The 25,778-nt window shown below is 42.4% G+C and overlaps 1 protein-coding gene across 2 annotated transcripts in view; it reads right to left on the reverse strand.

The window, feature by feature from the left end:
* Window positions 1-25,778, reverse strand: part of FHIP1A (FHF complex subunit HOOK interacting protein 1A) — a 297,133-nt gene that overhangs the window by 233,407 nt on the left and 37,948 nt on the right. The window lies entirely within an intron of this gene.

The following is a 25,778-nucleotide window of genomic DNA, read 5'->3' on the forward strand; positions in this document are numbered from 1 at the left end:
AAGAACACTGGAGTGGGTTGCCATTTCCTTCTCCAATGCATGAAAGTGAAAAGTGAAAGTGAAGTCGCTCAGTCACGTCTGACTCTAGCGACCCCACGGACTGTAGCTTACGAGGCTCCTCCGTCCATGGGATTTCCCAGGCAAGGGTACTGGAGTGGGGTGCCATTGCCTTAAATACTAAATCTCATCAATGAATTCAGTAAAGTTTCAGGATACAAAATTAATACAGAGAAACCTGTTGCATTTCTATACATTAACAATTAAATATAAGAAAGAAAAATTAAGAAAATATTTAAATTTTTAAATCTCACTTAAAGACCACACAAACAGAAAGATATACTTGTCTTAGACTGGAAGAATCAAAATTGTTAAAATGACTATACTACCCAAGCAATCTACAGATTCAATGCAATTCCTATCAAATTACCAGTGGCATTTTTCACAGAATGGGAAAAAAAATTTTTTTTATTTGTATGGAAATACAAAGGCCTCAAAGAGCCAAATCAATCTTGAGAAAGGAGAACAGAGCTGGAGGAATCACACTCCCTGACTTCAGACTATACTACAAAGTTACTATAATCAAAACAGTATGGTACTGGCACCAAAAAAGACATATAGTTCAAAGGAATCAGATAGAAAGCCCAGAAAGAAACCCACTCGCTTACGGTCAATTAATCTATGACAAAGAAGACAAAATGGGCCAAAGAACTAAATAGACATTTCTCCAAAGAAGACATACAGTTGGCTAACAAACACATGAAAAGATGGTCAACATCACTCATTATCAGAGAACTGCAAATCAAAACCACAGTGAGGTCCCATTTCACTCCAGTCAGAATGGCTGCGATCCAAAAGTCTACAAGCAATAAATGCTGGAGAGGGTGTGGAGAAAAGGGAACCCTCTTACACTGTTGGTGGGAATGCAAACTAGTATCGCCACTATGGAGAACAGTGTGGAGATTCCTTAAAAAACTGGAAATAGAACTGCCATATGACCCAGCAATCCCACTGCTGGGCATACACACCGAGGAAACCAGAATTGAAAGAGACACGTGTACCCCAATGTTCATCGCAGCCCTGTTTATAATAGCCAGGACACGGAAACAACCTAGATGCCCATCAGCAGATGAATGGATAAGAAAGCTGTGGTACATATACACAATGGAGTATCACTCAGCCATTAAAAGAATACATTTGAATCAGTTCTAATGAGGTGGATGACACTGAAGCCTATTGCACAGAGTGAAGTAAAGCCAGAAAGAAAAGCACCAATACAGTATACTAATGCATATATATGGAATTTAGAAAGACGGTAGCGATAACCCTGTATGCGAGACAGCAAAAGAGACACAGATGTATAGAACAGTCTTTTGGACTCTGTGGGAGAGGGAGAGGGTAGGATGATTTGGGAGAATGGCACTGAAACATGTATAATATCATATATGAAATGAATCGCCAGTCCAGGTTCGATGCATGATACTGGATGCTTGGGGCTGGTGCACTGGGATGACCCAGAGGGATGGTATGGGGAGGGAGGAGGGAGGGGGGTTCAGGATGGGGAACATGTGTATACCTGTGGCAGATTCATGTTGATGTATGGCAAAACCAATACAATATTGTAAACTAATTAACCTCCAATTAAAATAAATAAATTTATATTTTTAAAAAATTAAAAAAGAAAGAAAAGAAAAAAAGGAAAAGAAATAAATAAAATAAAATATAGACAAGATGGTCTCTTCAATAAGAGGTGCTGGGAAAACTAGACAGTCACATGTAAAAGAATGAAATTAGAACATTATCTAATGCCATATACAAAACTAAACTTAAAATGGAGTAAAGACCTAAATGTTAAGACTGGATACTATAAAACTGCTAGAGGAAAACACAGGCAGAACCCTCTTTGACATAAATCACAGCAATATTTTTTTGGACCCATCTCGTAGAATAATGGAAACAGAAACAAAAATAAACAAATGGGACCTAATTAAACTTTCAAGCTTTTGCACAGCAAAGGAAACCATAAATAAAACTAAGAGGCAACCTACAGAATGGGAGAAAATATTTGCAAAGAATGCCATGGACAGGAGCTTAATGTCCAAAACATACAAACAGCTCATACAACCCAAAAACAACAGCAGCAAACACAGCCCAATCAAAAAATAGGCAGAAGACTTAAAAAATCATTTCTCCAAAGAAATCATACAGATGCCCAACAGGCACAGGAAAAGAAGCTCAACATCACTAACTGTTTAGTTCAGTTCAGTCGCTCAGTCGTGACCAACTCTCTGCGACCCCATGAATCACAGCACGCCAGGCCTCCCTGTCCATCACCAACTCCCGGAGTTCACTCAGACTCATGTCCATCAAGTCTGTGATGCCATCCAGCCATCTCATCTTCTGTCGCTCCCTTCTCCTCCTGCCCCCAATTCCTCCCAGCATCAAAGTCTTTCCCAATGAGTCAACTCTTCGCATGAGGTGGCCAAAGTACTGGAGTTTCAGCTTTAGCATCATTCCTTCCAAAGAAATCCCAGGGTTGATCTCCTTCAGAATGGACTGGTTGGATCTCCTTGCAGTCCAAGGGACTCGCAAGAGTCTTCTCCAACACCACAGTTCAAAAGCATCAATTCTTTGGTGCTCGGCTTTCTTCACAGTCCAACTCTCACATCCATACATGACCATAGGAAAAACCATAGCCTTGACTAGATGGACCTTTGTTGGCAAAGTAATATCTCTGCTTTTTAATACGCTATCTAGGCTAGTCATCACTTTCCTTCCAAGGAGTAAGCATCTTTTCATTTCATGGCTGCAGTCACCATCTGCAGTGATTTTGGAGCCCCCAAAATAAAGTCTGATGCTGTTTCCACTGTTTCCCTATCTATTTCCCATGAAATGATGGGACCGGATGCCATGATCTTCATTTTGTGAATGTTGAGCTTTAAGCCAACATTTTCACTCTCTCACTTTCATCAAGAGGCTTTCTAGTTCTTCTTCACTTTCTGCCATAAGGGTGGTGTCATCTGCATATCTGAGGTTATTGAGATTTCTCCCAGCAATCTTGATTCCAGCTTGTGCTTCATCCAGCCCAGCGTTTCTCATGATGTACTCTGCATAGAAGTTAAATAAGCAGGGTGACAATATACAGCCTTGACGTACTCCTTTTCCTATTTGAAACCAGTCTGTTGTTCCAAGTCCAGTTCTAACTGTTGCTTCCTGATCTGCATATAGGTTTCTCAAGAGGCAGGTCAGGTGGTCTGGTATTCCCATCTCTTCAGAATTTTCCACAGTTTACTGTGATCCACACAGTCAAAGGCTTTGGCATAGTCAATAAAGCAGAAATAGATGTTTTTCTGGAACTCTCTTGCTTTTTCCATGATCCAGCGGATGTTGACAATTTGATCTCTGGTTCTTCTGCCTTTTCTAAAACCAGCTTAAACATCTCGAAGTTCATGGTTCATGTATTGCTGAAGCCTGGCTTGGAGAATTTTGAGCATTACTTTACTAGCATGTGAGATGAGTGCAATTGTGCGGTAGTTTGAGCATTCTTTGCCATTGCCTTTCTTTGGAATTGGAATGAAAATGGACCTTTTCCAGTCCTGTGGCCACTGCTGACTTTTCCAAATTTGCTGGCATATTGAGTGCAGCAGTTTCACAGCATCATCTTTCAGGATTTGAAATAGCTCAACTGGAATTCCATCACCTCCACTAGCTTTGTTTGTAGTGATGCTTCCTAAGGCCCACTTGACTTTACATTCCAGGATGTTTGGTTCTAGGTGAGTGATTACACCATCGCGATTATCTGGGTTATGAAGATCTTTTTTGTATAGTTATTCTGTGTATTCTTGCCACCTCTTCTTAATATCTTCTCCTTCTGTTAGGTCCATACCATTTGTGTCCTTTATCAAGCCCATCTTTGCATGAAATGTTCCCTTGGTATCTCTAATTTTCTTGAAGAGCTCTCTAGTCTTTCCCATTCTGTTGTTTTATATAGAATTACTGTATAGAATTACATATAGAATTACTATATGAACCAGAAATGCCATTTCAGAGCATATATCAGGAGAAAACTCTAACCCAAAAAGATACATTCTCCCCAATGTTCATAACAGCACTATTTACAATAGCCAAGACATGGCAACAACCTAACTGTCCACCGACAGATGAACAGATGAAGATATGGCACACATACACAATGGAAAATTTACTCTCACATAAAAAATGAATGAAATAATGCCAATTGCAACAACATGGATAGACACAGAGATTATGATACTAACTGAAGTAAGTGAGACAGAGAAAGATAAGTAACATATGATATCACTTTTATGTGGAATCTAAAAAATGATACAAAACAGAATTAAGCACACAGACACAGAAAACAAACTACAGCAACCAAACAGGAAAGGGGGAGGGGTGAATTAGGAGTTTTCAATTAACAGATACAAACTACCATTTATAAAATAGATAAAATGACAGGGATCTACTGTATAGCACAGAGAGCTATATTCAATGTCTTATAATAATCTATAATGGAAAAAATCTGGAAAAAAAAAAACTGTGTGTGTGTACCTGTGTGTGTGTGTATAACTGGGTCAATTTGCAGTTCGATATCAACTATACTTCTATTAAAAAAAAATAAAAATGCAAACATAAAAGAAGGCCTGGGTTCGAAATGTCTCAACCTGCTTTTGAGTCCTGACTCTGCTGAGTAGCCTTGGAAGATATACATAATCTTGCTGTTTTTCATTTGTAAAATGGGCATGGCCATACCCACCTCCATTGTTTAGAAATGGCGTGATACGCATGAAAACTCTTTACATCTGTGAACTGCTCTTCAAATGTTATTATCAGTGCACATACTGCAGCGACATTTCATCTTGCCTAAAGAATGCCAACTATCAAGGGACTGCTTTGTATTAATTTCATTCTGGAGTGCTATTTTTCTGATTTGGGCTAGAAATTAAACCTTTTTTCACATAGTATGTAACATAAAAACATCGAATCAGTATGTTGTATACCTGTAACTAATGTAATATTATAACTCAACTATCCTTCAGTAAAGCAAAAAAGAAAAAACTAAATAACATACAAGGACGCTTGTAAAATAAAATAAACTTCTAATTCTGACACCAACATCTTGAAGAATTAAGAGTTTTCACATGATCCCTCGGGTTTCAGTAAACAGACTAGGAAGTCAGGGGAGGAACTCTTTTCTCTTTATTCCCATAACTGTTCAAGAAATCACAAATGTACAAAAGCTAAAATTTATATAGGTATTTTATATTTCACCCAAAGAGTCTAAATGACATCAATATGCATATTCTTGATAGAAATACAGAGTCACTTGCCCCAAGTTAATTTTCGTAACAGAACCTCTAACTTGCTGACAGAGAGAACCACCGTACCACTCACGAATGTCTTTTCTACCCACTCAGCGACAGGAAAGTGATATAAATGACTGGCATCTTGATGTCCTTTCAAGTGGCCCCACTAAGCTGAAAGCATGGTCCAAGCCAGAACAAGAATCATTTTAAGAAGTGTTCTAAGCACAATATTCCTTTCAGAAAATATGCCGGCCCCAAGCCCTCAGCACAGACACCTTCTATAAGGCAGCCTGCCTTAACCCCTAGAATCTCAGTGCTGACTGAATCATGACACAATGCATTTGCAAAATCAAAGTAAATTAAATACCCACATAGCCAGCTCTCTTTTCTACACTATTAGACAAAAAGCACTAGTGGAATAAGTGAGGCATTGACCTCTGGCTTGAACACAAATGGAATTACCCTACCACACATTACTTAAAAATGCAAAGCACAGTCTCAAGTTAATTTGTCACTTGGAGATATCGCTGGGCTTTTATGATGAGAATTCACTTGTGAGAAGCTCTTAGCACCGTTTTCCCCTTAACCTTTCCCATTTATCTTACATTTGCTACTCTTCCACAGCAAACTTTTACGTGCAATTTTAAGGCTGTATAATGTAAGTTACAAGGGCACTAGTCTTTGAAACCCAAAGAACAGTCTAATGAAAATGAGGTGATGCTAACAAGCTGACAATCACTTGCCCTCTCTTGATCCAGCATGCTGAAAAATATGATCGGGTAGGATTCTCTGTGGTACTCATGGAGGAGAAAAGAAGAGGGGCTGGGGTCAGCATTTATTTGACTGTGAGGTGGGGAGATTATATCCGTAAAATTTCATTTCAAAATTGCTAAAATAAGGAATAGCCAAAAACAAAATCCAGTTTTAACATGATCCATGCCCTTTGGAGAGGAATGATGATGTTGGGTGCGAGGTGACCAATCGGCCCTTTATCCATAATGAACTTCTGAGATTTCTGTAAGCATCATCCGCGTGTATTTAGAAGTGGAGGGAGGCGAGTTCAATGCCTTCAGGCAACAGTAAGCCTAGCGATGACAGTTTCATGCTTTTCTCTCAGCCTCAGGGTCACTGATGTAAACAGGGAAAATACCCCTTTTGCTCTTACAGGATCGACTCGTTTAAACACACGATCCCTGAAACCACTGGACCAAGAGAACCGGTCTTACTCCACTTATGTACACAGCACACCTGAGGAGCCTACACAGCAGGCTGAAGTATGACTGCCAACCCCAAAGAAGGTCTTCCACCTCAGCTGGCTGCAAATCTTAAAAGGATTTCTTAAAACTTTTATTCAAAAACAGCTAGAGCGAGTTGGGTTTTTTTTTTGGGGGGGGGGATGCCTCACAGATCCTTTCCAGTCTGATGGAAACAATGGACCCTCCACCCACAAAAAGGCATTTCCCCTGGTAGCTCAGACTGTAAAGAATCTGCCTGCAATGCAGGAGACCAGGGTTCTATCCCTGGGTCAGGAAGTTCCCCAGAGGAAAGCATGACAACTCACTCCAGTATCCTTGCCTGGAGAATCCCCATGGACAGAGGAGCCTGGTGGGCTACAGTCCATGGGGTTGCAGAGAGGAAGACATGATTGAGCAACTAACACACACACACCTACGCACAAGCCCAGCTTATCTGTCTGATATCAGGGTTGGTTCCTGGATCTCAGACTCGGAATTCTCAACTTCAGGGTGTTGAACCATTGCCTGATGAATCAGAGACACAAGAGAAAAGGAACAGGCTTGTACTGCCAGCTTGGGCGAGGTGATCATGGCTACAGCAGAGCCGCACTGGGGAAGCCTCCATCAGACGCTCACTGGAGACAGGAAGGTGGAGGAGCTGTGGTTTGGAGTTACCTTGGCAGTACTCTGACAAATGAGGCCCTGGCTGGCCAAGCAGAAAATCACTTCCTTTCACAAACAAGCAAGCATCCAACTAACACCTGAAAAGCATGTTTATATACATCCACTAGTGGCCTCAGAATTTCCACATAAAAGGGACCAAGGCGGGTGGTAACATAGTGGGAAGTCAGAGCTAGGGTTTTTGTTATAGGACTTCATGGAAGACTGAGAAAACATCAAATTTCCATAACAAAGCAAGAAGAATTTACAGGAACAGGAAGCTTGGGGGAGAAGCGGTGTTACAACACCCCAAGCCAACCTTTGCCACTATCACTGTGTTCTTCAACACCAGTGGTTCTCAAACATCAACGTGCTGCAGAATCACCCCCAAAAAAGTGTTAGTCACTCAGTCGTGTACAACTCTTTGTGCCGCTATGGACTGCAGCCTGCCAGGCTCCTCATCCATGGGATTCTCCGGGCAAGAATACTAGAATGGGTTGCCATTCCTTTCTCCAGGGGATCTTCCCAATCCAGGGATTGAAGCCAGGTCTCCTGCATTGCAGGTGGATTCTTTACCATCTGAGCCACCAGGGAAGTCCAGAATCACCCAAAAGGCTTGTTATCTTTCTGGGCTCTACCCTCAAAGTTCCTGATTCAGCAGATCTGGGTAGAAATCAAGAACTTGCATTCTAACAGGTTTTAGGGGCGGCTGGTCAGGGGACCCTGCTTTGATCTATACAGGATGGCTCAGCAGGTAAAGAATCTGCCTGCAAAGCAGGAGACACAGGAGACATGGCTTCGATACCTGGGTCGGGAAGATCCCCTGGAGAAGGAACTGGCAACCCACTCCAGTACTCTGGCCTGAAAAGTCCCATGGACGGAGGAGCCTGGTGGGCTACAGTCAGTCCAAAGGGTAGCAAAGTGCCAGACATGACTTAGTGGCTAGCAGCATGAAGGACATCCCAGCTTCTTAGGTATATGCATAGTCTCACCTGGATGTCATGCTGCTGCTGCTGCTGCTGCTGCTAAGTTGCTTCAGTTGTGTCTGACTCTGTGCGACCCCACAGACGGCAGCCCATAAGGCTCCCCCGTCCCTGGGATTCTCCAGGCAAGAACACTGGAGTGGGTTGCCATTTCCTTCTCCAATGCATGAAAGTGAAAAGTGAAAGTGAACAAATTCAAAAAAATAATAATAAAGTACCACTGGGTCCTCAGGTCAGCTTCCCACCTGTGTTTACCTGATGGCGCACACTGGCTGAACTGGGGGTTCATAACATACAATAGGCCTCTTGATGACTGCTGAGTGACTAAAGGTAATTCACACTAAGATAAGCACAAAGGAAGAACTTTGAGCTGTTTGGTTTTAAAATTTTGCCCTCAGGAAGCAATAAACTGTAAATTGGTGCCAGGAAGATTCACTTAAGAAGTAGCAAAATACCCATATCTCCAGAGCTGTGCTTTTCAGACCAAGCTCCACAGAGGCCCAGATGCACACTGCAATACTTTCAGGGCAGGGCGGGAAGAGGGCAGAGAAATGTTAGAGGCTTTGGGCCTCCCATTTCCATCCCTCCTGGAACTAGAAATTCAGCTTTCCTCTCATTTACAGATAGGTCTAAATTAGAGGTTTTACTATCCCTTTGAAGGAAGGAAAAGTTTAAAGTACACCAGATTTAACTCCCTCTAAGAGTCCCTCCATTTCTGGGATTCTATTACAACACAACACAAAGTGACTGGCACATTACAAAAATAAAAACATCAAACCAACCCAGGAGGCCGACAAAAAGCTAAAACTAGCATCCAAATGAGTGCTTAGCAGTCAGACCACATTTATGTCTGCTATGAAGGTCCGGTGTTGTACAGAGGCGCTTCCAACCTCCCTGAAGGCAGGAACTGAACCTCTGTAAATGGAATATAAAAACACACAAACTCCGGTGGTGACGATCACAACTGAAACTTGCCCCATCAATCAGTCACCCTGCAGAGACCAGGGTCCTTTCAGCAAGTGCCGTGGTGCTGCTCATGCTCAGGCCTGTCATCAACACGTCCAGCTACTAAACTGGCTAAACTTGTGACACATATTTAAGCTTCTAGGCAAGTTGTTCATAAGGTACAGGAATCATAACCACAGCCCGCAGCTGGACCACAGCCAGAAAGACAGAAAGAAGCACGGGAAGAGGCGTGGGAAAGGTGGTTTGGGGAGAAGGAGATATCTTCCATCTATTAGGCTTTAATTTGTAGTATCAGTGAAAGTGTTAGTGGCTCAGAAGTGCCCAATTCTTTGTGACCCCATGGACTACTGTAGCCCTCCAGGCTCCTCTGTCCATGACATTTCCCAGGCAAGAATACCGGAGTGGGCTGCCATTCCCTTCTCCAGGGAATCTTCCTGACCCAGGAATGGAATCTGAACTTGTAAGTGACCCTAATGCCAAGGTTTCAACACCACCTTTGAGGGGCAAATGAGGAAATGGAACCTTGTAATTGGGGAGGTCATCTATTCCTGGGGTACCAGAATTGCCTGCAATGACTAGGGTGCCCTGTCAGGGACTGGAAGATATGGGTTTGGTATTTTTTTAGGCATTAAGAGCATTTTCAAAACCATCAGGATCTCATGCATACACACCACTTTCCTACTTTCAGCCAATCTGGGGTGGGGAAGACATCAGCCAGAGGTGCTATGTATTTATTATTTCATTAAACAAGAAACACTTTCTGAGCTCCTTTGGCAATAATGAATGACACACAGTCCCAAATCTCAAGGATCCGTCAGTAGCCCTGCAAGCCCTTCCCTCGGCCAACCAACACTGTTAAGTCATACCTAATGGCACCAGGAGCTGGGTTAGAGTTCAAAGTCAAGCTCAAGGCAACAATTACAAATAGTCCAAACCACCCTCGAAAATTCCCTGAAATTCCTCATGACATACAACACTGCTGTTTCTCCCTAAGTCCAAGATGACCAGTTTTTCCTGCGCTCTGGGAAAGACTACTCACTCTTCAGGTCAACCCAGATAATGTGTTAGGCTTGTATTTTGTGAGCTGTGCTGTTAAACCCAAGCACTCAATCTTCAAGGAAGTGAAATCTCCCTACAAACTACAGGCTAGTAGCCCCTATCTCACGTTTGCCCTAGGACTACGCTCATCACATACTCCAATTGTCATTTCTTACCCTTTCTGTTCCTTTTGTTCAAGTTTACTTCCCATACGTAAACCATGCATATAGTATGACTCACTGCAATATCACCATCTTAATACTTTCCCACAGACTTGCCCCAAATGCCACCATTTCTTTGAGTCAGCGTACTGCGAATCCTTTAGAATTCACACAAAAATCCCATGGACGGACGAGCCTGGTAGGCTGCAGTCCATGGGGTTGCTGAGGGTTGGACACGACTGAGCGACTTCACTTTTACTTTTCACTTGCATGCATTGGAGAAGGAAATGGCAACCCACTGCAGTGTTCTTGCCTGGAGACTCCCAGGGACGGGGGAGCCTGGTGGGCTGCCGTCTCTGGGGTCACACAGAGTCGGACACGACTGAGCGACTTGGCAGCAGCAGTGGAGAATGAGTTATATACAGACCCTACACAGGAGGATGAGTGTTTTTATTCAATTAGCTCCAGTTATCTGGAGAGTTTAGAGAAAGGAGAAAGTGAACGTGAAGCTTGGTAGATGGTAAGAAAATCAGGAAAGGTCCAGAATATGAAATACATTTCCAGTAAATGGGGCCCTGTTGGGGAACAACGTGAAGCCATGATCCTCCCCAGGAAGAGCTCTGAGGGGAACGTGAGGGGGAGTCTAATGACACAAAGTCAGCCCTGCCCTTGGTACATTGCAAAGTAAGCCCCCCTCCTAAGTCCACCAGGTAAGGGGTGACTCAAGGAAAAGAGATGGCACAGTGAAGGCTACTCTGATCTGACTCAGCCAGGCGGCCCACCCAACCAATCATTCCTTGCAAGGTCACACACACCGCTCTGGCTCTGAAACACATCCCTGGAAAGGAACGCAGTCCCTACGTCTCTATTCCCAGAGGGTCGTGAGAACGAGGGGCCCACCACCACACCTCAGACTCTGCTGGGCAGCATCAACAAAGTCAGCATCACCGTGTGCTGGGAAACCTGGCCTCTCTGCTCCCAGAGCGGGACAGACACATTCTTCCAGTAAAGACGATGCTTTCTCAGGAGACCAAGGACTTTGTCCTACCTCCTCCTAGGTATCTCTCCACTCCACTTTTTTTTTACGACTTCTTTCCTCTCTTTGTCATATGGGCCCTTGAGCAGGGCCCATGTCTAACCATGCTTTCCCCGCCTTCACGTGATCATGATTTTCAGGTGTTAGGGTGGACGTCCTTCTCTCTTTTGTCACCTCCAGATGATGGCTCACCTTCATCTGTGTCTCAACCTTCCAACTGTCTAATGCTTAGCCTCCAGTTCCCTCAAACAACAGGTGGCACACTTAGATGCAGAGACCCAGGAAAGAAAACTGTTATACTAGTCAACAGCACACACACTTAAGCCCCACCCCGTTCTTCTGGATGCAAGGGCTCCACACCAGCCTTGAACGGTTCATGTCTGCACTCCCCGCTTCAGTGAGTTCCCAATTCACTCAGAACTTTCAAGTGACCCTCGGTCCACACTTGGCACCATCTTAAATTCTTCAGCTGATTTTGGAAATGAAAAACTTTAAGCAGGCAATTTAAAAAAGACTAGTAAACCTGTTCTTGACAGGACTAAACTTAACAGTAATGAGATAAAGTGACAAGTACATGGCTTGCTGCCAAGGAATCATGAACAGTTTAAGAATTAGATTCAAAACAACTGATAGAATCTGAAAAGCAGAGTGACCTCCATATATTTTATCTTTTGCTTGGTTTGCACAATGCACAAGATATGAAATTCAAAATATTAAGATACTAGTTGAAGGAGAAACTTTTGAGATTTAGGAAGCGGTACTGAAGGAGGTTACTAGAACAGAACACTTACTAACTAGATGTAGCTATTTTTACCTACAGTGAATATGAAATAGATCATGTACCACTTTCCTAAATTTTATGCCCAGAAACACTTCAATTTTTTTTTCTATCTCGCAGTATAAAATGGTCATTTCTTTGCTAAAAATTCTTACCTCTCTCACACAAATATTTAAACCTAATGAGGATAATTTAACATGGGACCTATAAAAACTACTTAATTTAAAACATTAAAATCTTAAGCACATTTAAAAAAACAGGATATCAGAATTCACATTTTCATACTAATGTATCCTCTAACACCAAAATGAAATGTCATTTTTCACTGGATGTCCACAATTTCAATAAGAAATGTCTTCCTATGAACTCTTATGACATGAAACTCTTAAAACATGAAAAAGCATTCAAAATAGCTGACACGAGTGACAAAAGATTGCCTTTATTTTGTTTCATAAAATTAAGAGCATTGCCATGTAATACAGAAAAAACATAAAAGCTGAATTTCAGGTGTATCCAGAAGCCCTTCCATCCCACCCCCACACCACTACCAACAAGTTATCGTTTTGGTAACTCTACAAGGGTATTAATACTTTAAGCCATTCTCGCTTCAACCACTGTTCTGGTTTCTTGCTTCAGAAACCATTGTTGCAGACCCAACTCTAGAGATAAATAATGGAGATTAACGCTGTCTTACCTTGAACAAGCAATTAAAAGAGGCTGAAAAGCAGCAGCTAAACCCCAAACCGTTTGCTCTTTCACAGTAGGAAGCCTAAGGTAATCTTATTTACTAAACATAAATCACTTGAAATCTGGCCAAATTCTTCAATGATGTTCCAGATGGAAACACTGCAAAGCCAGAGGTTGCTTACATTGAGGATTTTCTTCCAACTCTAAAAACAAACTGGACCAGTTTTTCTTGTTGCTTCTAGGAAAGCGATCATTTTAAACCAAACAATTCAACAGAAGGGCTTTCCTAAGACCTGCCCGTGCTCTATTTTGGGTCCCACCCCTGCCTTCCTTCTAACAGTATTAAGTTTCTTGACACTGAGTTTGCTTCCTCCTCCAGTATCTACTGAAAAGTCTTAGGCTACAGAAAGCAAACTCCATTAAACCCGTCTTTAATGTATTTCTGTAGTTGATTCATACTGGGAAAAAATGTGAAGATACGGCCCTTAGTTTTTCTGTGTGTGTGTGAGAGAGAGAGCACTTTTTTGTTCATCTCTGTAGGGCTCTGTGAGGTTTATGCAGACAGGCCTCTCACAGAGGCTGCTATGTTTCCCAGGGTCCACGTTCGTGGGCATCCGGGCACGAAGAGGCGGGCTCGACGTCTCACTTCCTTGAGCTAAAGGCACTGGGACAGAGAGGCTTTGACAGCCACAGCGTGCAACGAGATTCAAGGACTTGTTTGTTAAAAGGTGCTGTGTTAACACACCTTCAGTTTTTGGTGAACTCAACAACCAAAGGTTTGTGAGGATACTTTCTTTCCACTAAATACCACAGGAAATGCCAGTGGTCCAACAGAGATCCGCTTGGCCCCAGAAAAACCACTCTGAGGTGTGAGTATTCACTGCTAAGATGTTAGACAAGAAAGAGGGGATCGAGGTATACGTATGACTGATTTCCTTCACTGCACAGTAAGAAACAAATACAACACTGTCAAGCAACTATACTCCAACAAAAATGAAATTTTTTAAAATTTTAATTAAAAAAAGAAGAGTGTGAGAAGTCAGTCCCTTCTACCTGATAAAAACCTCACTTAGTTTTAAAGTGCATTGTGGAACTTCCCTGGTGGAAGTTCAGAGGTTAAGGCTCCGGACTTCCACTGCAGAGGGCATGTGTTCTATCCCTGGTCAGGGAACTACGATTCTCACATGCTGTGTGGCAGGATAAAGGAAAAATAGAACAAAAAAATTCTAATAACATTAAAAAAATAGTGTATTGTGACAGAAGGCCCTAGATTAAACCTCAACCCATACGTTTTAGTTCTTTATTCCACAGCTCTGGCTATTCCCTCACTCACGGTTCGGAAGCCGAGGGTACAAAGAATCACCCAGAGCGGACTCACGTCTGCCAAAGCTCCTGCCAAACATCAGTCAGGTTATCCCCTCTACATGTTGCCATACCCCCGACATGTTTTGTGTATCTAACAAGAACTATTAATTTCTTGATTCCCCCACCAAGGCCTCGCCTTCCTGGGCACCTGGGGAAGACTTCCAGAGCCTGTCCATACCTGATCCTGCGGTCTCTTCCTCCTCTACGCCCAAGAACTTTGTCCCAGGCCTGGCGGCCTCCTCCAGGACCACAAAGCTAGCCGCCGTCAACCCACTGAGTAGCTCAGCTGCTGACTGACAACTTTTCTCCTACCCAATGAATGCAATTCAAAGTTCTGTGGCCTAAAATCAAAACTCAACCCAGAGCTCAAGACCCAAAGTCAGACAAACCTGGTTTGACTCTGGTGTGTACTATCTCTGTGACACGGGCAAAAGAAACTTCTCTAAGCCTCAGTTTTATCTCTAAGATGGGGACAGTAATAGTATTTACCTTTATTGTGAAGCCAGGATAAGATCATGCATACTACAGGGGTACCTGGCATAACCAGACATAAACGGGTAGTTGTGCTGTGCTAAGTTGCTTCAATGGTGTCTGACTCTTTGCAACGCCATGGACTGTAGCCCGCCAGGCTCCTCTGTCCATCTAGTTTTCCAGGCAAGAACACTGGAGTGAGTTGCCATGTCCTCCTCCAGGGGATCTGACCCACCCAGGGATCAGACCCACGCCTCTTATGCCTCCTCAATTGGCAAGCAGGCTCTTTACCACTAGCGCCATCCAGGAAGCCCATAAACGGGTAAGCTTCTAATGTGGACTTTCTATTTGGCTGTAATATTCTGTGGTTTTGTTTTGCTGCCTTTGGACATTGTGAGCATCCTCCAGCTTGGCACAGTCCCCACACTCCTCCTTAGAATCTTTTCAATTGAAATACAGCTGATTTACAATGTTGTGTTAATTTTTACTGTACAACAAAGTGACTGCTTTATATGTATACATACACACACACATATATGTATGCATTCTTTTTTTAAGTCTTTTCCCTTACTGTTTACCCCAGGAGACTACAGTTCCTTATGATATACACTACGACTTTGTTGCTCATCAATTCTAAAGGTAATAGTTTGCACCTACTAACCCCAAACTCACAGTCCATCCTTCTCCCTCCCCGCTTGGCAACCACAACTTTCTTCTCCACGTCTGGGTCTGTTTCTGTTTTGCAGACAGGTTCATTTGTGTCCTGCTTTAGACTTCACGTGTAAGTGACAGCAGATGACATTTGTCTTTCTGATTTACTTCAGTTAGTATGACAATCAGGAGAAGGCAATGGTAGCCCACTCCAGTACTCTTGCCTGGAAAATCCCTTGGACAGAGGAGCCTGGTGGGCTGCAGTCCATGGGGTCGCTAGGAGTCAGACACGACTGAGCGACTTCACTTTCACTTTTCACTTTCATGCACTGGAGAAGGAAATGGCAACCCACTCCAGTGTTCTTGCCTGGAGAATCCCAGGGACGGGGGAGCCTGGTGGGCTGCCGTCTCTGGGGTCGCACAGAGTCGGACACGACTGAAGCGACTTAGCAGCAGCAGCAGCAGTGTGACAATCTCTAGGTCCACCCAGGCAGCTGAAAATGACCTCATTTCATTCTTTTTTATGACCAAGTCATATTCCTGAGAATCATATTCTCATTATATAACTGTCTGGTCCCTGAGTTTGTGATACCCTTTACCCTCCTCAAACAAAAGGTCTCAGAACTACAAGGAATTTTTTAGAATTATAAAGATATTAGAGAACAGGACAGCCAGGCATTATACTAAACACAATGCCTTCTTAAAAACCAGCACAAGGAGTCCCCAATCTCCAGGAAGACTGAGACCTCTCAGCCAGTCAAAAGGCACAGGTGTGGCAGGGACTTGGGGGAGGAACAAACTCTGCTCTCTACTACTGAAGTCAGTAACAACTTCCAAAACATGGAATCCCACTGGCAGTGGTCCAGGTCTGGCACAAAATGGACAGAGCAAATACGATAAAGGCAGAGCAGAAAATATACTTCAAAAGCTTTGTTCCTCCTCAAGTGTGAAGGCCACATTGCCCAGGAAATTTCTTGTTCCAAAAGTTCCTGTCAGATGTCAAGGTTTTAACCACACCAATAGCTTTGCACACATTAAAAAATTCAGTTGTTTTCTTACTAACTTTACCCACAAAAATTTTCCATGAATGATAAAAAGATATAATAAGAAATACATACCTTCTTAACAACATACATAATTTCTGGAAAAATATCACTATGAAAAGGACCAAAACTGAACACTGTAAGAATACAAAGATACCTATTACGGAGATTTGTTACTATCACAAAACTAAACAACCATAATTCTTTTTGGGGCTTCCCTGGTGGTTCAAATGGTAAAGAAACTGCCTGTAATGCAGGAGACCCAGGTTCAATCCCTGGGTCAGGGAGATCCCCTGGAGAAGGGAATGGTTACCCACTCTAGTTATTCTTATCTGGAGAATTCCACGAACAGAGGAGCCTGGGTGGCTATCGTTCATAGGGTCGCAAAGAGCTGAACATGACTGAGAGACTAACACTTTCACTATAATTCTCTTTAATTTATCAGAAAATCTCCATTTCCTTCTAGCATTCCCAAAAGTACATCAACTGAAAACAATCTCTTTAAAATAAGGAAATCTGCTTTAAAATAACTCAAAAATGAAATCAAGTGGGCTTTTTTCAAAGTGTACAAAAATTTTTCAAAATAACTATAAAGTAAAAGATAAGCATGTAATCCAACTATTACTTCAGTAAAAACAGAATTTTAAAAGCTATGCAGGGTCAAAATTATCGTCACAATAACCAACACAGTGATCTTATATGAATCCAATTCATATTGACTCTTTACAGAATCTGTACACCCTCTGGTCTGAGAATCCAAGTATATAGATCATTAAGGTCAATTACACAGGGGAAAAAGGTCGTGCTCCACGATGCTGACCACGGTTTTTCCTGGGTGGCTGGATCACGGGTGACGTGCTTTTCTTTTGTGTGGTATACACGCGAGGTTTCCAAGTCTGCTGCTCCAAAAATGAGCTGCGACTTCCATTATCAGATGAAGAACGTTCTTTAATGTATTTTACACTCCTGTACCTAGTTACAATTAGAGGATCAGGGTACATTTTCTAAAAGGCCGGGTCCCTCAAGAAGGCAGAAACTGATGTGAAGAAAGTAGCTTTCTCCCACATGTTCCTCATTTGCTCTGCCTCTACCTGATCTCCTGGGAGGATTAATGACCAGCCCTCCCCCTAGAGTTTCTGAGAAATGACCCTACGGCTACACAGTGACCTTTCAACCGCCCTGGGCATGTTCTCTAGGGCTCAATGCTTCTTACCTGACACTCCAGACTCCTTGCGATACAACTGCTTTATATTTGCTCTACAGACCTCAACAGAGCTCAGCACAGCTCTCTCTCTCCGCAGAGAGGACTTTATTTGTTGAGCATAAAATGAAATAACTCATTAATCGATTAACATAATTAAATCATAATTAAATTGATTACTTAATGTATTAATTAAAGTAAATACGGTAAAGTAAATGCAACCCTCTGCTTCTCAGCCTCTAGAGGCAGCGCTCTGAAAAATTCTTAGAGATGGGGATACCAGACCACCTGACCTGCCTCTTGAGAAACCTCTATGCAGGTCAGGAAGGAACAGTTAGAACTGGACATGGAACAACAGACTGGTTCCAAACAGGAAAAGGCGTATGTCAAGGCTGTATACTGTCACCCTGCTTATTTAACTTCTATGCAGAGTACATCATGAGAAACGCTGGGCTGGAAGACGCACAAGCTGGAATCAAGATTACCGGGAGAAACATCAATAATCTCAGATATGCAGATGACACCACCCTTATGGCAGAAAGCGAAGAAGAACTAAAGAACCTCTTGATGAAAGTGAAAGAGGAGAGTGAAAAAGTTGGCTTAAAACTCAACATTCAGAAAACTAAGATCATGGCATCTGGTCCCATCACTTCATGGGAAATAGATGGGGAAACAGTAGAAACAGTGACAGATTTTACTTTGGGGGCTCCAAAATCACTGCAGATGGTGACTGCAGCCATGAAATTAAAAGACACTTACTTGCTCCTTGGAAGAAAAGTTATGACCAACCTAGACAGCATATTAAAAAGCAGAGATATTACTTTGCCAACAAAGGTTCATCTAGTCAAGGCTATGGTTTTTCCAGTAGTCGTATATGGGTGTGAGAGTTGGACTATAAAGAAAGCTGAGCACCAAAGAATTGATGCTTTTGAACTGTGGTGTTGGAGAAGACTCTTGAGAGTCCCTTGGACTGCAAGGTGATCCAACCAGACCATCCTATAAGGATATCAGTCCTTAGTATTCATTGAAGGATGATGTTGAAGCTAAAAAGCCAATACTTTAGCCACCTGATGCAAAGAACTGACTCTCTTGAAAAAAACCCTGATGCTGGTAAAGACTGAATGCAGGAGGAGAAGAGGATGACACAGGATGAGATGGTTGGATGGCATCACCTACTCAATGGACACGAGTTTGAGTAAACTCTGGGAGTTGGAGATGGACAGGGAGGCCTGGTGTGCTGCAGTCCACGGGGTCGCAAAGAGTCGGACACGACTGAGCGACTAAAGTGACTGAGCTGAGAGGCAGCACGCTGGAGGCGTAGTGACAACGACTGAGGAGGGCTCCCACTAACCCAGATCAGGACTGACGGGAGGCTTTCAGGAAACACCTGAAGCAGTGAAGGAAGAAGTGGTTCCTCCCTGAGTCGGCTCTGAACTTACACACTAAGCGGAACAGACCGGGAGGCCCGGGGTGGGGCACATTTCAACAAAGCGAGGCAACCAACTCCTGTTCCTTGTATCGTTCCCATGCAAGGGCACATGACCTGAGCCGTGGGTTCCTCAGCCAGCTTCATTATTCCAAAGAGAACTTAAATCAGCAAATAGCATGAGGGAGGAGTAGCTGATCCCTGCTGGGGCACGACCTGCCACCTTTAATGACAGCAGTGGTTATCTCACTTTCCACAGCCTACGAAGCCCTGGCAGAGTTTTCAGGGTTCTTAGACAAGGCACTATTACTACAGTGACCCTGAGGAACAGGCTAATAAGAGAGGAAACACCATTACATTCTTTACTGTGAATTCTCAAACCAGTGGGTGTACAAACCATACAAAGAAAAACATAAGTTGCGTGCATAAAATTAATTTTGCTGGGTATTGTGATGCTGCTGTTAAGCCTTAGTACTTGTGATTGTTAAACTGAGCCGCTTCCTAGTCAAAATCACCTATACAAACTACAGCTTAGAATGACAAAGTGTAGGCGAGGTGAACGCTGGTATCTGATCTCCCAATGAGACTGGGTGGCTCCACCTGTCACTAACCACAGTAAAGAATTTCTGTTTTGCCTCTGTTAAGCCGAGAACTGCTCTTGTTGTTAAGTGATATCCACACAAGTGGACAAGGAAAGAAAAAAAATTAACCCACAGAAAACTTTCCTTTTTCACAGTCTTAAGGGGTGTGTTTATAAATATTCAGCGCCTCTTTGAGTGTAAAGGCAGTGCAACGTTTACCGTCGAACATACAACTCTTCCATGATTTCAAAAATGCCCTGAGGAAGCCGCTGTGCATCTCTCAAGCTTCCTGTGTTTTACCACAACCTCTGCTTGAGATGTTTTTTAGGCCTAATTTGTCTAACTTGCTCTGTTTTCTCTACAGGACTGTAATTGTTAGGTACATGAGTGTTTTAAACAAACACAGCTGTAAACACTTAGGAAAATGAAAATTTGCCCTGAGGGAAAACATAAGAAACTCGCTAGCCTTTTTAGTTCCGCAAAAGAGCTATTTCACAGGGCCTCTGTCCTGAGAAATGCCTATTTTTGTCATAGCTGGTATCATATCACATAAGCAGATCCAAAGTTACTACAAGAACAAAGTTCCTGGACCCAACAGCAAAAAAAAATGGCTGTCGGTGACGTCACACCAGTAACTCCAACACTTCCTGGTGGGCCTCCAAGGTGTCCTGCCTGAAGCAAGAAGACAGATGCCACATCACAACCCTTTGAGAATCAACTCTTTTTGATTAATGCAGTGATAATTAAAAAGCCATATTTTATCACCTCCTTCCCACAAAAAAATTAAAAGGGCATGGCATTATACCTGAAAGTTCTGATATGCAGTAATTCAATTTCTACTACTCAAAAAAACAGAAAATAACAAATTTTGGTAAGAATGTGGAAAAACGGAAACTGTGTCCTGCTGACATGAATGTAAAATGGTGCCATGGAAAATAATATGGTGGTTCCTCAAAATATTAATTATCAATTAACAGAGATACCACATGACCCAGCAATTTCACTTCTAGACATAGACCCAAAAGAGAGCAGAATCTCAGAGAGGTATCTGCATACCCATGTTCATAGCACCATCATTCACAACAGCCAAAAAGGTGAAAGCAATCCAAATGACCGTCCAATAAATAACATATGGTATATGTGCATAAAATGGAATATTAGTCATAAAAAAGAGGGAAATGCTGACACATGCTACCACCTGGATGAATCTTGAGACATAATACTAAGTGAAATAAGCCAGTCATAAAAGAACAAATACTGTCTGATTTCACATATATGAGGGACCCAGAGAATTCAAATTCATAGACGCAGCAAGTACAAAGGTGGCTGCCAGGGGCTGGGCTCTTGTTGTTCGGTCACTAAGCCATGTCCGCAGGGAGAACAGGGTACAGAATTTCGGTTTTGCAAGACGACAAAAGTTCTGAAGGCGGAGGGTGAGGATGGTTGCACAGTGATGCGAATACAGCCACTGAACTGTATGCTTACAAATGGTTAACTCATAAGCTTTATGTTACATATTATATTAGTGTGCACTGGGCTTCCCAGGTGGCAACAGTGGTAAAGAACACCCCCCCCCCCGCCCCACCAATGCAGGAGACACAGGTTGGATCCCTGGGTCAGGAAGATCCCCTGAAAGAGGGCATGGCAACCCAGTCCAGTATTCTTGCCTGGAGAATCCCATGGACAGAGGAGCCTGGTGGGCTATAGTCCAAGGGGTTGCACAAAGTCGGATATGACTGAAGTGACTTAGCATGTAGGCCTATGATAATAAAGTTCCACAGTCTGGGCAGCTTAAAAAATAGACATTTATTCTCTGACAGTCTCAGAAGCTAGACGTGCAAGATCAAGCTGTGAGCAGCATTAGTTTCTTCTGAGGACTTTCTCCTTAGTCATTGACAGCCACCTTCTCCCCGTGCCTCCAGCACGGTCTTCCCTCTATAACTGTCTCTGCCCAGATTTCTTCTACTTATCAGGACACAGTCTTACTGGATTACGGCCCACCCCAGGGATCTCATTTTAGCTTACCTCGTTAAAGACCCTATCTCCAATTATACTCACATTCTGGGGTACTGGAGATTAGGGTTTCAGTATATAACTTGTGCCGGGGGGATACAACTCAGCCCACAGAATGTATATTTGATCACATTTTTAAAATAACAACACAATAAAACAAATGAGAGCAGGCAGAGGGGAAAGAACAATCTGAGGGAGGCTTTGAGGATGGGAAAGAATGTGATCAGAGGAGAAGAAAGAAGGCCCGGGGAGGCTGCAGCAAAGGGGGGGCGTGATTGCCAGGATGATAAACAGAAGGTAAACAAAAATACCGTCCTTGAAAATGCACTCCAAAATTTACAAAAACTCAAAACAAGTAAACCTTCTTAAAGGAATAATCATGACAACTTACGTAAAAGAGGTATTGCTAGTTAGCTCGGGGAGACTTCTCTGCACTGAAAAACAGATACACTACTTCAGAGTGTCATCTCTGCATTTTTGTTAAGAGTCCTAAATCTCCTAAAATCTTTTTTTCAGCCGTGAGCTTTTTTTTTTAATATTATTCTGGTGAAATATACATAACATAAAATTTACCATTTTAACTACTTGTACAGTTTTTCTTTATAGATACATCACTACTTAAAAGAAAATGTCCCTTAAGTCAAAGTACACGGTTAAATGGAGAAAAGAATGGTTAGTAAGTAATGCTATCATTTTACAAAGCCCACTGACTTTTCTATTAAATTTCTGAAATGCGTTAACTAGGAAGTCAGGAAGAATACCTTTAGAGATTTGGGTTAAAAATACCCAAATTAGTGACCTGGGTCAGCAGGCACCGCCCAACTCCTCTGTTCCCCGGGTGCTGGCTGCCCTGCAGTCTGACACCACTGAAACACTGAGATCTGTGAGCATCAAGCATCACAGGCTTGTACTTCAACTTGAATAACACATACTTCACAGAAAACATTCAGAGTTACTGAATGTCAAGGGTATTTTTTCAACCAAAATTGTTTCACAATAGGGGTAGAGTAGAAGGAGGGATTGGAAAAAAATATTCCAAAATTTTTAAAGTGCCAAAACTTACTTTTCAATTCTGTCAAAGATTAACCACAAGTAAACAGAGAAAAACTTAGCATGCTTTCATCACAGTTGCAAGAACACTGACTGCTGGTCATACGAGCGCGGCCTTTTCCTTTCCTCCTAGTGCAATGGATACTGCCCACAAAAAATAAATTCCACCGCATATCATAGCTTCTCTCTTTCTCTCTCATATATTCAGAATATACGAGGAACACCCACCAGTCAGTAAGAGAAAACTGGGAAAACATAGCAAACGCTCACAGAAGAAAAGAGAAAACATGAAAGGATTGAAGCCGGGTCTCCGGCCTTGCAGGCAGATTCTGTACCATCTGAGCCACCAGGGAAGCCTAGTCAATATACCGTTAACCTCATTAATAACCAAGAAACTGAAAAGTAAAATCACAATGGTAAATTATATTACACATAAATTATACCTCAATGTTAAAAACACACAGTAAGCTATGACTGCATACCCACCAAACAGGCAAAACTATTGGAAATCTTATCACACGAAGGTCATCAAGCCAAAGGCAATTTCACACACCAGTGTAGTCTATCCTGATACAACTACTCTGGAAAAGAGCTGTCATCATCTAGTAAAATTAAATGTGCATATATACTCTATGACCCAGAAATTCCACTTCTAGGTTTATACATTTAGAGAAACTCTGACATGGATGCAATGCAGAGGACGTATGTTCATACCAATCTTTCTCATGACTGCAAAAAGTTACACAACAACACAAACGTTCATCGGCAGCAGCAAAGAGAATTGAATGTGGTATATTCTTAAAATGCAATGCTATACAGCAATAAAGTAAATAAAATATAGCTTCATGAATAAACATGGATGAATCTCAAAAACAATCTTGAGTAAAACAGCACAGGGAGAGAAGAATACAAGTTACAGGATTCTATATAAAGAGGAAAAGCAGCTAAAATTAAACAATATATTGTTGGGAGACAAATACACAGAAGACAAACCCATTTTTCTTAAAGGCAAGGTAGTGACTTAAAAAGTGAAGGAAAATGGATACCACAGAAGGCAGACAGGATGAAGATGATATAATCAAGAAGGACATACAGGTTTCTAAGATACTGAAAATGTGATGTTCCATCTCTTAAGCTATGTAGTAGGTACAAAATTTTACTCTTTTTATTTAAATCATGCATATACTGATATATATTCTTTTATATGGATGTATATGATATATCTCTCATCTGAAAACATAAAGGCCAAATGCTATTTTTTCAAAAACAACCTTAAGTGTCAGTTTCAAGATGGTTGATAGCCTGGTTCTCCTACCTGAATCCCTAATGAAGTGAAAGCATCAGAAAATAAAACAGAAGAATTCTATAAGATTAAAAAGAGTTTGCTGAAAAAGACACAGATGGGTATAGCGGACTTTTGGACTCAGTGGGAGAGGGAGAGGGTGAGATGATTTGGGAGAATGACATTGAAACATGTATAATATCATGTAAGAATCGAATTGCCAGTCTATGTCCGATGCAGGATATGGCACGCTTGGGGCTGGTATGCGGGGATGACCCAGAGAGATGTTGTGGGGAGGGGAGTGGGAGTGGGGTTCATGTTTGGGAACGCATGTACACCCATGGTGGATTCATGTCAATGTATGCCAAAACCAATACAGAACTGTAAAGTAAAAAAAATAAATTATAAAAAAAAAAAGTAAAAAGAGTTTGCTGGAAGAGAACTTTAAATGGACAAGAGATTTCAACAAACTTCTGGGAAACAAAACAGGAGATGGAGATGCGCTGTCAGATGAAACAGTGAGAGACAGCTGCCACCCAGGGCCACCAAGGAGATGGTCTGTTCCAGAGAACACCAGGGAGACCCCAGGCTGCGTCAGCAGGTATCGCAGAGTGGGGAGGAGGGCAGGGGGCGGCGAACAGGGATGGAGGGGTATCAGCGAGCTCCCCACCCCGCCTCCCCACCCTCCAACAGAGCCTTCAGGCAGCACCACCAAGCGTAAGGACAGACAAGCATCTGGGAGTTCGTTTCAGGAACAGAGCCAACTGTGGCAGCAGGAAATGAGAGATGGCCTGCAGAGGTTTCTGATGTGAATTTTGCTTTCTCGGAGTAAATCCTCCCTGTCAGGGCATTTTTGGGGTGAAGCAAAGCCACACACTCATACACACACACTGAGCTCTATTTTGAATTCCTGCTCAAGGGAGAGGTGGGGTAGAGCAGATACAGACTCTACACACAGATCTTTGCAAGATAATACAGAAAGACCTTTATTGTTAATTATGAATAGCAACTAAGTCTACCAGGAAAATCAGTAACATTAAGGGTGGAAAAGCTGACACTAAGAAGAAAGGGAGTTAATTCAGGAAACAGAAGAGCCCTTTAAAAAAAAGTTAGCTCTAGTACCACTCAAACAGATTCAAGGTATTACAACCATTGAACAAGAACGAAATGCACAAAAATAAAATGACTGGAGAAAAATAAAGAACTTTAAAAGTATTTTTGAAAATATAATCACCAAAATAAAAATTCTGTAAAAGTACTGTGAGATAACAGGAAATTTCTCAAAACATGTTTAAAAAAAAAAAAAAAGACAAATGATAGAAAACGGGAAAGATTAGATTAGAGACAAGAACCAGTGCAAGTAGGTGTGAATTCCAACTAAATGCTGCCTGATTGCAGGCGTGCTCAGCAGTGTCTGACTCTTTGTGACCCCATGGACTCTTTGTAGCCCACCAGGCTCCTCAGTCCATTGGATTCTCCAGGCAAAATACTGTGAGTGGGTTGCTGTTTCCTTCTCAAGTATATCCAGGGATCGAACTGGCGTCTCCTGCGTGGGCAAGCAGGTTCTTTACTACTGTGCCACCTGGGAAACCCTGAGTGGTCCCATATTAAATGCCCCCACGCCAGCCCCAACATTCAGAGAACCATGGTAGCTGCCTGGTTCAAGGGGAATGGAACTGCAGGCTGACTTAAACCAACCAAATTTTCTCTTTTGAGAAAAAGACTTAGGAAAAACATAGGCTCTCACACCGGCCTAAAACCAGAAACTCACGTCAAAGCTGGCAGGTATGTTAGCCCATGGGAATCAGAAGGAAATAGACACAGGAAAGG

Source organism: Oryx dammah, unplaced genomic scaffold, assembly GCF_014754425.2.
Source record: "Oryx dammah isolate SB20612 unplaced genomic scaffold, SCBI_Odam_1.1 HiC_scaffold_12, whole genome shotgun sequence".
NCBI lineage: Eukaryota > Metazoa > Chordata > Mammalia > Artiodactyla > Bovidae > Oryx > Oryx dammah.